The 15,000-nt window shown below is 42.3% G+C and overlaps 1 protein-coding gene across 1 annotated transcript in view; it reads right to left on the bottom strand.

Annotated features, from left to right (window-relative positions):
• The window catches only part of PPP1R12C (protein phosphatase 1 regulatory subunit 12C), a gene marked incomplete in the record, with an annotated part of 1,670,410 nt that overhangs the window by 1,611,613 nt on the left and 43,797 nt on the right, over positions 1-15,000 (bottom strand).

Here is a 15,000-nt window from a genome sequence, read left to right as displayed (position 1 = left end):
ATAAATCTGGGTTATTTTGTTTTATGTAATATTGCAGGCAGCTAGCTGTAGTGTTTTCAAGTTTGGATGTAGGATCTTGTGGTTGTTCTGTGTTAGCAGTAAAGGAACTAGAGGTAGAGGCCATGCGTGTGTCCGAGACATACTCCTCAGTAGTGGGTACCAATGCTGCCTCGGCCAGTCTGGAGCTATCAGGATGATTTTTTGGGTGATCTTCTTTGATCTTCAGTAGCACTTTGTGCATCAAAGGAAGAGGTGGGAATGCATACGCTGTTAGGTTTTCCCAACTGAAGGATAGGGAGTCCACCTTACAAGCAAGAGGGTGGTATGTCCTTGTGCAGAATTTCCTCAATTGGTGGTTGTGTGGGGATGCGAACAGGTCTATTTCTGGTAGTCCCCATTCCTTTGTAATGGTTTTGAAGATGTCTGGATGCAGCATCCATTAGTGGTCATCCGTGGTAGTTCTGCTTAAGGTGTCTGCTAGTATATTTTCTTTTCCTGGCACAAATTTGGCCTGGAGTTGAATGTTGAGGTTCAGGGCCACGTTCCACAGGTCCATTGCCATCCGGCATAGAGGATATGAGTGTGTTAGATTTATGTGAAGGTTCAGCTGGTCTTGTGTCCATAGGCCTTGTATACACTTGTCCACCATGTGCGCCCCCCAGCCTAGGTCTGAGGCGTCCGTGGTGATAGTCTGGCTTGGGTGAGGTTTGTAGAAAGGCAGTCCTCTGTTCATCTGACAGGCCTGAGCCCACCACAGGAATTCTTGTTTCAGGCATGGAATTATTGGAATCTGGGCTTCTAGACTGTGCTTGTGTTGAGACCATACATTCCTTAGGTACCATTGCAACTTCCTCATATGCAGCCTGGCATGTGGTATCAATATTATGCAGGATGCCATGTAACCCAGGGCTTGCAGGACTTTCCTTGCTGTAAGCTGGGTCTGTGTTGTTAATGCCATGAAATAGAGTGGTAGTTGCTTTTGTTTTTCTGCTGTGAGAAAAGCCATCTGATTTGATGTGTCCAGTTCTGCACCCAAGAATGTTATCCTTTGGGATGGTACCAGCCTTGACTTTTTCATGTTGACTGTGTATCCCAGGGCTTGCAGTAGTTGTATAACCTTTTCCAAATCTTTTGTTAATTTGATCTTGTTGTCCGCTTGTATTAGGCAGTCGTCCAGGTATGGATAAATCTGAATTCCCTGGAGCCTGCAATGAGCAATTACTAATGCCAGGCATTTCGTGAATACTCTGGGCACAGTAGATAAGCCAAAGGGCAATGATGAGAATTGATAATGCTCTGATCCTGCAAGAAATCTGAGGTATCTTCTGCAATCTGGTCGTATAGGGACGTGCAGGTATGCCTCCTTGAGATCTAGAGTCACCAGCCAAGACTCCTTGCCCAGCATGGGAAGAAGTTGCTGTAGGGTCAGCATTTTGAATTTTGGAACAATGAGATATGTGTTCAGAGCGGACAGGTCGAGAATAGGCCTCCATTGGTTTTCTTTTCTTGGTACCAGGAAAAGTCTGGAGTAAAATCCTTGCCCTTGCTCCATGGGAGGTACCTTTTCTATAGCTCTCATCCTTAGTAGGTGGTTGATTTGTCCTAGAGAGTTTGTTTTTTGGTTTGGTGGTAGGTTTGGCATTCCTCTCTTTTTTGGTAGAGTGTGGAAGTGAAACCTGTAGCCTTTGTTTATTGTCTGTAAAATCCATTTGTCTCCTGTAATGTAATGCCAGTTTACGGAAACGAAGGCTAGCTTTCCGCCTAAGGGTGCTTCCAGTTGTTCCCTGGTAGGCGGTGTCAGAGCCAAGTCATTGTGTCTGTCCTGTGAAAGTGGTAGTAGCTGGATCTGTGGCAGTATTTCTCTGGTTGTTAGGCTGCCACTGACGTCCCCTGTAGGCACCTCTGGATTGACTTCTGCCTCTTGGGCGCCTATTTCTGCCTCTCTGTGCTCTGGAGGTGTCTGGAAAGGACCAATTCTTCGAAGGCCAATTTCTACTAAACCTTGGAGGCTGGACCTGTAAGAAATCCTTTACTGTTTGGACAGATTTTGCTTTTTCTTCCATCTTCTTTAGCACTTGCTGTGCAGGGGAACCAAACAAACTTTGTTTCTCCATGGGAGCATCTAAGAGCTTTGACTTTACATGATCTGGTAAGGATTGTTCTTTTAACCATGCATGCCTTCTAATCACTGTTCCAGTCATAGCTGATCTAAAGGAAGCCTCCAGTGTGCATCATAGCCGCATTTTAAGGAATGATTACTGACCTGCTGAGTGTTATGTACCAAATCCTGAAGGGACTTACGGTCTATAGGTTCAGGAGAGGACAGTTTTTTATTTAGCTGGTCTAACAAAAATTCCTGATACTGGATCATGTGGAATTGACAGTTTAAGGCCCTAGCGAAAGAAGAGTAGCAGAAGTATAAACTTTTTACCCCATCTCTCTAATGCTCTAGATTCTCTTTCAGAGGGAGGGTTTTGGCAGAGGCAGCTGCTACAGCTTTGGGGCCCTGTGAAATGGTTTCAGGATCTGCAATAGGAGCCTTATACAAGTGAAAGTGTGTGTCCGGGACCCTGTAATATCGGTCGGGCTTGGCAGGGGCCGGTGGAAGAGAGTCAGGGGCAGTACAAGCATCATTATATGCATCATCAACAACTGTTAGTACTGGAGGAATGGCTAAAGGCCTATGCTGTGGTAAATGTAAAAAGGTCCTTAGCCTTTTCCTTGAATCTGAAAAATCCTGGCCCTGCCATTGAAAATGCTCTCTCATAGCATGTAAGGTTTCCCCAAAAGAAAATTCCTCAGGAGGAGAGGCAGAAGGAATGGAGTCTTCTGCATCAGAATCCTCATAAGGGGAATATGGGCCTTCTGGAGGTTCTGAGTGTTCTGAATCATCCGAGGAATAGTCTGTAGAAACTGGATCCGGGGGCTCTGCTGTAGGCCTCTTCTCTGGAGGGGGCTGAGAGGCCCTGTCAGGGTGGGGTTGGGATCCCCTAATCAAGGAAATGAGATCCTCAGCCAGGCTGAGCATTTGGGAACTAGAGGTAGGCCTGTGTGAGGGGGTTTCAGCAGGCAAGGCCTTAGAAGATTTAGCTGCTTTAGCCCTAGCAAAGGCCTTGATAGACATAGATGCAGGGGGCCTAGCAGCTCCACGTGCAGGAGTAGATATGACTAAAGGAATAGTATCTGATAAATCCTGGGTGCCTGCTACAGCAGGGGAAATTACAGTAGCAGATTCATCCATGCTGTGTGAAGCCTCGGCTATAGGAGGCATGCTTTCGGCCGAAGGAAGAACTGTGGACTCTGTTTCAGCCGATACCGAGACACTCGCGGTTGGTTTAACCGTGGTTTCGGCCGAAACCGCGGACCGCGAGTGTCGGTCCTTTTCCTTACGCTTTTTAACTAATTGTGAAGTCGGAGTCTCCGACGACATTTTATAAGCAAAAGCGGGACCAAAAAACTCCTCTGTAAACTCCGACCGACGTCTAAGTGTCCGTCGGTTGAAGGAAGCACAGGCTAGACAAGCTGATACGTCGTGGTCTGGGTCTAAGCAAGGAAGGCAGTAAGAGTGGAAATCCTTATGAGGTATTTGTTTCCCACAAGTTAAACAGTTATTTACTTTTTCTGACATCGGCTGAGGCAAGAAAGAGTCCCCAACGGGGTACTTAGCTTTTTAGAAGTCTTCGTTAGTAGTAATCTCTGGATCTGACCGACCGGCACTTGCGAACAGCTTCTGCTTCGGGCACCGCGCGGCAAGAAAGACTGAGGAAAATGGCGTCGGCTGATGCCTTTATACCCAATTCACAGCAGCTATGACGGTTGAAGTGCGACATCAGCCGAGGCCAGACCCAGACTTTGGAATCCGGCCGACCGAAGGGCTGCCTGAGGCAGGACAACCCATATGTTAGGACTGCAGATGCATCCTTGAAGGACATCATATCTATACACACTAACACTTCCTTGCAAAAATCCTAAACCTTCTAGACTTAGTAGCATACTTGGGAGCAACTGGGTGAATGTAAAAGATCCTGCAGTAATTATCAAAAACAGCATCACTCCCAAGTTACTTTCTCTGAACAGCTAGTCTCATTTGCCAATTTCCTCCAGTAAATTATACCCCCCCCCTTGCCCATTTTCTCTATCCATACTTCCAGCCATCCTTATTGGAAAATCTCCATTCTCCATTTCCAAGTCATCTTATTTCTTATAATACTTCATATATTATTCTGCACTTCTGGTATTCTCTACAAGGACCTGCATTCAAAAACCTTTTCCAGTTTGATTTATAACCTTCTGCTTGCATTATGTACAAGAGTCAACCATGCATCTCTAAAGTATCCCTCCAAATCAGGAAATATTAAACTACCTTACTCTATAGAGGAAGGAATTTTTTTTCCACTCAACTACTGCCCTCTACTCTCTTCTAAATAAATTCTTCTTTCAGTTCTTTAACTATTATCCACAACTTCTCCTCTGGTTCATAAAATATACTTGGCCTGTATAGAAAGCCAAAGGGACAAAAAGCATTTTCACCGCTTGTATCTTACTATCCATAATCAAAAGTTTCCAGCTTCTCAATTTTTATATTATTTTTTGGTTTGTCTCTTCCCACATAACTGTAGCCATCATAACATCATAATTTTTGATTCATATACCTACAAATGTCATCTTATGTCCCCATCAACATGCTTATTACTGACTCGATTTGTGGGTACACAATTTACCACTAGAGCCCTTGCTTTACTTTCATTGACCTTATATTCCGAAAAGATCTAAAACAGTTTCAAAATGTTCCACAACACCAAAGTGTCCTTTGCTGGACTCGTCAAGTAGAAAATAATACCATCTGCAAATAAAAATACATTTCTTTATTGCCATACCAGTGGTATCCCTGAATTTGTAAGTCCCTTAATTTATTCGCTAGCAACTCCAAAATATACAGCGGAAAGGGGACATCTCTACTTGATTTCGCTGTTCAAACACATCTTTGTCAGACGGAAACTACCATCTTAATTATTGTGTCAAGCCTTCGTATATTCTCCTTAACCCTATTACTCTTGTGACGAAAGGAGATACTGCCAGCACAGCTAGCTAGAATTTAGTAAATAATACATCATTTGTGAATATGGAAATTATTTTTACAAGATGTTTGTGTTACAAATGTATTACAACTGTAGCTCATGTGTACAACAAACTGTTTATACAGATGCGTGTGTCGAAAAGGTATTTGCAAAGTGCTGTTTGAAATGTAACCAGTGTGCCCTACTAGAAGAGAACAGAAATGTGCACACACTATTGTAACCATTTAAATGCATAACAGTAGAAACTGGAATACAGGAGGTTAACCTCATTCCAGCAAACTTTAGAAAAAATATCTGAAATTAAATTACTTTATAGGCTACACCATAAAGTTTTCAATGCAGCTATAGACACAATCTGTGCTGGGAAGCTTTCAGTATTGTCCTTGGACTGAACTAATTGCTACATTTGAAGGATGAGGGAATGCAATTGTTTTATGACTTCCACCATCTACCAAAAATCTGAGGAAAAGCCCTTGTATGTACATTTTTACAGGTATATGCTAAATGCTGCCAGCTTCTAGCAACTGGAGTTTTGGACTGAACTAGAAGTCAAAGGACCAGAAATGATGTCACTCTGCAAGCTATCCCAGCAGTAATATTTTAGATATTAATTTGAGAAGTTTCTTAGTGAGACAGAGCATTCTGTATTCACTTTTGGACATGAAAAGAACCATTCCCCACAACATCTGCCTTTCTCTATCAGTAAGGTACTAGAGTATAGCAGTTCTAAATATTTCCTGTGGTTTTGAACTCCAATATCACTGTGAATATATGTTTAGTATTGTCTTGTTCTTTTATTAGATATATTTAAACCTTTCATTGTAGCTGGTCTGTGAATATATTTAAGTTTTGAGAGCACCTGCACATTTATTTGGTGACACACTGGGGGCCAGTCCTAACAGCCTTACACTTGGTCAAACTACCATTCGCATTAGTATTAATATTACACAGTAAAACTGGAACCCTTTGTTAAGGACCTTAAAGTAGATAAGGGGTTCTGGTTGCAGTGATAACTACCTTATAGTCTGGGCAGAAGGGGGCACAGCTAGTAAACCTGTGCCAGCATTTCCCAGGTGTGTGTAAAACAAATCTCCAAAACAGAGAGCGAGAGAATCAGCTACTTGGGCAGAGACATGAAGCATTGGTTGAACAGTGTTGGTGGACTTGGGTTGGAACCCTGGCTAAGGACTCAACTCTATAGCTGTGCCAGTGGGGAGTCTTATTGGGGATCTGAAGAAAGAGGGAAAAACCAGCCCCAGACTGACTGTGGTCTCTGCGTGCTCTTAAGGGAAATTGCACTTGATGCAGAGAGCTGCATCTGGAAATAGTGTGCGTGTGTACCTGTTATTCTCCCAGTGAACGTCCCACACAGTTACCAGTGGGTGAGGAATGAGGCTGCTTGATTACTGGTCCAGTGGAGGGTTATCACATTTGGTGGGGAGTGGTGGGATACCCACATCACATTTGGTGGGCAGAGGTGGGATATTCACATCACAGCTCTAATCAGGAAACACAAATGCTACCAATGCCCTACTCAAAATCCCAGTTGACTCTATTGAATATTTACTCTGAATCAAGACCGTCCAACAGCAGCAGCATCTTCTTACACTTGGCTTCCATCTGGATCATAGTTATATTAAATGCTGTTGAATGTTTGCCTCCACTTCACAAAACCACAATGATCCACATCTATCAATTTCTGCAAGTTTGCCATTTGCTTAGCTAGCATACAGAATCACTTTATTATCATGGTTTTAAATCGAAATACGTCTGTATGAAGTTAGGCGTGAAAAGAGTTTTTACCTTCTATTGGTAATACAGCCACTAGAGTTTTCTTTCAAATGCTGGTATCCCCCTCCCCCCTTTAAAATTCTGTTAAACAAAACCCTCCAGTTCTTTCATTTTCTTCCATCCTTATACAGACTTCTTTGACAGATTAAATAAAAATGGCGATATACAAAATACCTTATCTTAGTTCTCAACTGTTGAGCCTATTCTTCATATAACCTTGGAATAATTAAGTATGAAATAAATATTTTTCATTTGTGCCTCTTACTGGCTTAAACATTCCTCTGCTTTATATAAATTTCATAAAGTTTTTAAAATATTTCTAATTCACCTATAGGATCTCTAGTTATTTTTTCTGGTCACAGGCTTCTCATGTTTGTCAAAAAAATCCTTTCTACATTCTGCTGTACATGTCATACCAAATATTTTTGTAGTCTGAAGTATCAAACACTTGCTTAACATAAACCTTTATAAACTCATGCAATATTATAACATTCCATTATACCCCCTTTAGCGCTCCTCTTCTTGCAAGACTCTCCCTTTCGTCTGCAATACTTTTAACCTTTTTTAAACTCTCTAAATAATTCACGTTATTTCTTTCCCTTCTCTATCTACTATATTTTAAATTCTATTTTCATTTAACCTCTCACACTATCCATTTTAAAGAAATTTATATATCCCCCAACAACTCTCAAATCATTTTCACTACCCATTTTGTAAACCACTATGCTAACAGAAAAGTAGGTAAAGTGCTAGTTGATTATTTTGCTTTATTAGCTTGCATCTTTACCACATGAAGTACAAATATGAAAACTACAACATAGTTAATAAGATGTGTCAAAGCTTATAACTAAAAAAGTAATCTCCGTAGTATCCCAAAGTCTCAAAACAACCCACTAAACAAGTGTAGTGGGTCCCAAAAACAACACTGTAAGAAACTTGTGTGTGGAATATTTTCAGTCCATATATCTCTAGTTAATCACTGTATTTTAATCGGATCAGACAATAGTAGTAGAAGTAGCGAACTTAAACTTGTCTCAAGTCAAAAAATGAAAAAATAAATAAATAAATATATAACTGTACAGAATTACTAAGTATTCGAAAGTAATCCAAGCAAGGCCGGCAGTCTGTTTCCAGTCGAAAATCCTTTAAGTACACAGGTATATAAATATACATATACATTTTGCATGTAAAAAATCAATTGTAAAAATTATATTCTATTTTCATAACCTTTTGTTAAAGATCACTTTCGTCCTTCTAGACTTCTTCAGGTCTGTGTACAAGAACCCTAAAAACTATCTATAAAAATATATATAACTGTATAATTAGTACTATTACACATCATTTTGAATAAAGTGGAAAAGAGAGAACCAGAAAAAGGAAAAATAATAAGAAAAAATGTATGATGATGGAAACAAAACATACACAAATTACAACTGATTTAAAATGGTATTTAAAACCAACTGGTAGAATAAAATAAAATTAGTCTTGTAAGCAATGTGGCATTTTTCTAAGTTCCAGTGCACTTTTTTTCACTTTATTCAAAATGATGTGTAATAATAATACTAACTAATTATACAATTATATATATTTTTATAGATAGTTTTTAGGGTTCTTGTACACAGACCTGAAGAAGTCTAGAAGGCCGAAAGTGATCTTTGTTAATAGGTTATGAAAACAGAATATGATTTTTACAATTGATTTTTTACATGCAAAGTATATATGTATATATATTTTTTGATTGCCAAATGGACTAAGGTTGATATATTTCCAGCCATGTAGTATATTGTCTTGGATAAAATCACAGACTTAATAATCTACTTAATCTGGTTAAATAAGAAGTACCACATCATTATAAATTTTATTTGAAGTACATAAGGGTTATATTACTATGACAGTGCTAAGGAGGGCAGGACCAGCTCGAATGTCACACTGATGGGGGAAGGGATGTGAATTTAACATGTGTACCAATAACACTGTTATACAGCAGAATAAACCACTCCCTTGCCTGATAAAAAGTATATATATATATATATATATATATATATATATATATATATATATATATTTTTTTTTTTTTAGAAAGCTTGTGAGGAAACTATTACTCTATTTCTGTTTTACTTGGATCGCTTGTCTGTGTACTTAAAGGATTTTCGACTGGAAACAGACTGCCTGCCTTGCATGGATTACTTTCGAATGCTTAGTAATTCTGTACAATTATATACATTTTTTTTTTTTTTACTTAAGACTAGTTTAAGTTTGCTACTTCTACTACTTTTGTCTGATCTGATTAATGTACAGTGATTAACTAGAGACATATGGACTGAAATTCTTCCACCTTACACAGAAGTTTCTTACACTGTAAAGCTTATTACATACAAATGCTCATGTGAAATATAATGTCCATCTAGTCTAGCCCAATTACTGCTCCTTGGGGGATAATACATAAACAGAGCTGTTACTGAACTCACACTCTTCCTATACTTCTTTATAAAATCTACACTCTTGTTATATTTCCCCCTCTAGAACACCATGAGACAAGCTCACTACTGCAAATCAGGTTCCAGTACCCACCCATAAACAGCATTCACAGACTATTTCTTCTTCTAAAATTCACTTAAGATATACATTAACAGTTTTAGCTAAAACATATACATGCTAGCATAGTCCTCCTCCTCCTCTTTGGCCAATAATCCCTTACCACAGCAAAATCTACCATTGCCTTTTTTCAAGACAACATCATCTTAACTAGCTAGAAGGCCTAAAAGACATGTAGAAACCAATACTCTCAACTCATGGACCTCCACCCTATACACATACACAGTCCCCAACCACAAGAAAACTAGGGAATCCACTTGGATGGGGCAGAAAATTACCTGTCCAGAAAGGGTGCCTGACCAGTCAGAGTAAGGTTTTGGTTCCACCCCAATACCAGGAATCCCAGGGAAGAAGCCACTTAAGGGCCTGCAAAAATCCCAGCCAGAAGTATCTGGAACCATCACAGTCAAAGTCTATTATTCCATTCTTCTAAAAAACAGACACAGAGGAAAGCACTCCCATAACTGACACTACCCCCAAACAGGTGCCCCCCGAACACATACACACCCAGGAGCATGGCAGAATAGTTGTGTAAGAACTTACAATAACCTTAGATGTCCTTCTCTTCCATTTTGCAGTATTCATAACTGTAAGGAGGTTGCTGCCTGCAGCACTGGACATCCGGCCAGTATACCAAAGTCTTAGGAGCAGGGGTACATGCCATGTTGCTTGTCAGGGCCATAAACTGACGTTGGCTATAAAAAGTGACGTCTGCATGTACCCCCTTCAGAAACGACTACCGCATACAGTAGTATCCCTGGGGGGCAAGGAAAGGAAGCTTTTCAGACCCACATATGCACCAGGCCAAAGCAGCCCATTAGATGTATGTGCCTGTTACAGTGCCCTGTTAGGATGGAGAGAAGGTAGGGAAAGTCACTACAAATGGACAAAACAGAGCAAGAGGGGTTGGAGAAGGAGGGGCTGAAAACTGCAACATGGAATAGAAGGACATTTAAGGTTATACTAATTCTTACGCAATTACTCTATGTCCTTCTACTCTCCTGTTGCAGTACTCATAATTGTAGGGAGAGAATCCAAGCTTTAGGTATGAACCTGGGAGGTAAGTTGAGGGGCCTGGTCTATGAGACCCTGTAAAATTGACCTAGCAAACCCAGTTCTGGCTCTAGAGACCAAGTCTGGCTTGTAGCGCTTGGTAAAAGTATGGACTGAGGACCAGATGGGCGTTTTCAGTATGGAAGCCTAGTCCACCCCCATGAAAAGGCTGCTGAAGAGGCAGCTGTCCCTAGTAGAATGCACTCTCACATTGGTAGTTAAAACGTTTCCATGAAAGGAATAACAGGCAGAGATGGCTTTAGAAATCCATGATGATATAGTCAGTTTAGAGAATGCCTTCCCCAAGGCCCTTGAGTGAAAGACAAACAGCCGGTCAGACTTACTAATGGATTTGGTCTTGTCCAGGTAATACCCAAGCTGTCTATGAATATCCAAGGAATGTAGGGTTCTTTCAGATGAATTTTGAAGTTGTGGGAAAAACACAGGGAGGTTAATGGCTTGATTCAAGGACAATTCATTAACCATTTTAGGCATGAACAAGGGGTTAGTCCTTGAGGGAAACCCTGCCCTTATGGAAGATGAAGTAAGGGGGTTTAGCCATCAAGGCCTGGATTTCTGAGACCCTCCTGACAGATGTGAGGGCTACCAGTAGTACTGTTGTCTAAGTACATAGTTTCAGTGATGCTGAATGAGCTGGTTCAAAAGGAGGAAGTGTGAGTTTTTTAAGGACAAAATTAAGGTCCCATGAAGGTGGTTTTCAAGAGGGTCTGATATGGAGGACCTCTAATCCAGATACCAAGGGAGAAACCAAAGGGAGACTGGCAGAAATGGCTAACAAGTGCACCTTAACAGAAGAGTCAGTCAGTCCTGAATGTAGACGCTCATACACGCAAGAAAGGACCACAGGTACAGCAATAAGAAAGGGGTCCTGCTTTTTTTCTTTTGACATCATAAGGAGAATCTTTTCCATTTTGACACAATGTCCTGCAGGAGGCCAGGAAACCTAGTACCATCAGGTGAAACAGAGTACATCCTCTGAATATAGGTGTCTGAAGGGGATCAGAACTCTCATCACCCATAGAGCAAGTCTGAGGTTCAACACCTGAGGGTGTATGAGCGCCCCCCTGTCTTGTGTGAGTAGGTCAAATCGGTGGGGTAACCTATGGTAATTGCCCTTGGCTAGTAGGTGAAGGGGAAACCAATGCTGTCTTGGCCAAAAGGGAGTCACCAGCAGGATTTTTGGTTTGTCCCTCTGAATCTTCAGGAGGACTCAATCAGTATGAAGGGGCGAAAGGCATAAAGATACATCCCCACCCAAGAAACACAGAAGGCGTCCACCCTCCAAGCCTGTAGATATGGATCCCTTGTGCAAAACAGAGGCATCTGCCTGTACTGGGAGAAGGCAAACAGATCTGCCTGAGGAATACCCCACAAGCTCCAAAAACACCTCCCTGTAAAGCATCCATTCGTGAGAGGCTGCAGAAGTTCTGCTGAGAGTGTACGCCATCAAATTCTCTGCTGAAGGAATGTGCACTGCTTGCAGGTGAATGTGCAGTTCTGCTGTCAGGGACCAAATCTGAATTGCCAGGCTGCACAGCGTGTAGGACCTTGTCTCCTCTGCTTGTTGATATACCACAGGACAGTCATATTGTCTGTGACAACTTTTAAGGTGCTTGGTAGGAGAATTGGGTGGAAGATTTGCAAGGCTAGGAGAAGGGTTCTCATCTCGGACACTGATGTGGTCCCTTTGCCTGAGGGAAGACCACTCTCCCAGAACTTTGTTTTGTTTGTTGTAGTTTTTCAGGACAACTCTCCATCCCATGTCTGAAACATCTTTGAAGATTTGTTGTGAGGAAGGAGGAATCTGAAAAGATGTACCCTGATCGAGGAGTATATGCCTGCAATCCACTACTGTAGCTCTTTTTTTCAGGCATGGGAGGAGAGGTAGACTAGTATCTATGGGGTGTGAATGTTGGTTGCACCGACTCCTTAACACCCACTGAAAATTTCTCATATGCAGTCTTGCTAAGGGAAGCATGGGTATCAAGGATTCCATGTGGTCTAGGACCCTCAGAAATTCCCTAGCTGATCAACTTTGAAGAGAGAGGAGTGTTTGGAGGTAATGTGTGATGGCTTCTACCTTCTGGCAAGGAAAGAAGACTGCCATCTGGTATATTTTTATCCTGTACCCCAAAAAAACAGGTCTTGGGTGAGCGTCAGGTGAGATTTTTCCTGGTTCAAAGTCTAGGTTTGCCAGGGTTATTGGATACCATGCCTAGGTGGTGACAGAGGGTGTGGCAATCCTAGTGACACATCAAGAGGTCGTCTAGGCATGGATATATTTGAATGCCCTGCACGCTGCAGTGGGCGATAACTGGAGCTAGGCACTTTGTGAATACTCTTGGGGGATGTGGAGAGCCCAAATGGCAATACAGAAAATGGAAAAACATAGGAACTTCCTGTAGCTAGGGTGAATAGGAATATGAAGGCAAGCATCCTTCAGATCCTGGGATACCATGAAGGCTTGGTGAGGGATGAAGGGTAGAAGGTGATGCAAGGTGAGAATTTTGAAGGTAAGCACCTTGAGGAATAGATGGAATACAGACAATTCCAGAATTGGCCTCCTAGGGCCATCTTTTCTTGGAACCAAAAACTTCCTGGAGTAAAATCCCTTGTTTGTCTGTTCTGGAGGTACTCTATGGTGCCTTGAGTTTGGAGCTGATCCAAAATTGGGGGGGGGGGAGACATGAAGCTGACTTGTAGGTGGTTGGGGGGGGTCCCCTGAATGGGAGGAAGTGTCCATCAAGTCATAAAGAATCCTTTTTGGATGATGGAAAGGACCCAAGACTCTGACATTATTTTCTATCAGGAGGGTAGGGAAAGGGTGAGGCGGAGGGTTAAAAGAGTGGAGATGGGTAACAGGTTTGAGTCACAGTGGAGGGGGCTCTGTCCTGGTCAGGCTGCCTCTGAAAGGGAGTTGTAGTGGAGGCGGAAGAGTTAGGAGTGGAGCGTCTCCAAGCTTGTGTGCGTCCCTTAGCCTGTGGGGCATTAGAATAAGATGATTGTCTCCTAACAAAGATGATCCTTTGAGGGTAGTTCCTATGACATCTAGGAACAAGAGAGACTAACAAATGTTTTAAATTTTGTAGCTCCTTGCCCTTTCCCTGTAGGGATTTAAGGAGCTCCGCAGAGGTTGCACACAAAAGGGCTTTATTATCAAGAGGTGCATCTAGCTATTTGGTCTGGACATCCATGGAAAGGGGCTGTAACCTCACCAAAAAATATATTTTCAGGACAGAACCTCAGGCTGCAGATTTGGAGAATGCCTCTACCGCATCATAACTGCACTTTATGGAGTGCCTGGTCACCTGAGAGGTGGTAGAAAGCAGGGCAGAGAGTTGTGACTTAGCAGGAGAGTCTAGCACATATGGAATAAGTGCAGAGGCTTTTGATAAGGTATCTAAAACAAAACTAGCCATGCAAGTTTAATAGTTTAGGGTTCTGGTGGCAAGAGTGGAAGAAGTATACACCTTCTTCCCTAGTCTATTCATAAATTTGCTGACCTTGTCAGTGGGAAACAGAGGTGGAGAACAGCTGTCTGGTTGATTTACTGGATGACACAGTAATGACAGCAGGGTCTGCAAAGGGGGTTATGAGTAAGAACTGTGTATCCTGAGGAACTTATATAAAATCTGTCTGGACATTTGGAAGCTGGGGGCTCAGTCAGGGGTCTGGGATGCAGCAAGAAAGGTAGGAAGTAGGGGAGGGACTGCAGATGGAGATGGCCGGTCCATCTGCAATAATTCAAAGCATCTCTTTTTAGTTTCAGAGACATCCGAGCCCTGCCACTTAAAATGTTCTCTCATCAGAGAAATGGTGTCCCCAAAGGAGAATTCTTCTCCTAGAGATTCAGGACTAATAGAGCCCTCCTCCTCTGGGGTAAAGTCCTTGGGGGATTCTATCTGGGTGCAATAGGTAAGTGATTCATCAGAGGAAAAGTTTTCTACTGAATCCTCTAAGGCCTGCTCAGATGAAGGGGTTGGCAGAGGTACCCAAAACTGGAAGACCTGGAAGGCCCTGAAAAGATTTTGGGGAAAAACTTCCCATCCAGGAGCTGGTTCAGCTACTCTAGGTTTCCTATTCAACTTCTGTTTCCTCTTTAGAGGAGTTGAAGGATGTGTTGACTTAGAGGCCGATGCCTGGGGGGATGGAAAGGCTAGAGGAGGCCCTTCCGACTCCTGAGGTGTGGTTCCCCCTGGTATTAGGGGCTGATGGCTGATCAACCTCAGCGGACATACTCTGCACTTCCGCCGACCCAGCTCCCACCATGGTTCCCGGTTCTAGTTGTGAAATGGGTGTCCGATGAGACCATGGACTAACATCCTCCTCGTCAGTCTCACCAGACTCCTGAGGTGCAGCATGGGCATCAGGCCTAACTTCCTTGGCCTTCTTCCGAGGCAGCTCGTTGGAGATACCTACCTCACCCTCCCTGCCTAATGTTGGACACCAGAGCCTCTGATTT

The sequence above is a fragment of the Protopterus annectens genome, chromosome 17.part0 (assembly GCF_019279795.1).
Source record: "Protopterus annectens isolate FY-2018-M chromosome 17.part0, PAN1.0, whole genome shotgun sequence".
NCBI classification, from domain to species: Eukaryota; Metazoa; Chordata; order Ceratodontiformes; family Protopteridae; genus Protopterus; species Protopterus annectens.
This window is presented reverse-complemented; position numbering and strand designations above follow the sequence as displayed.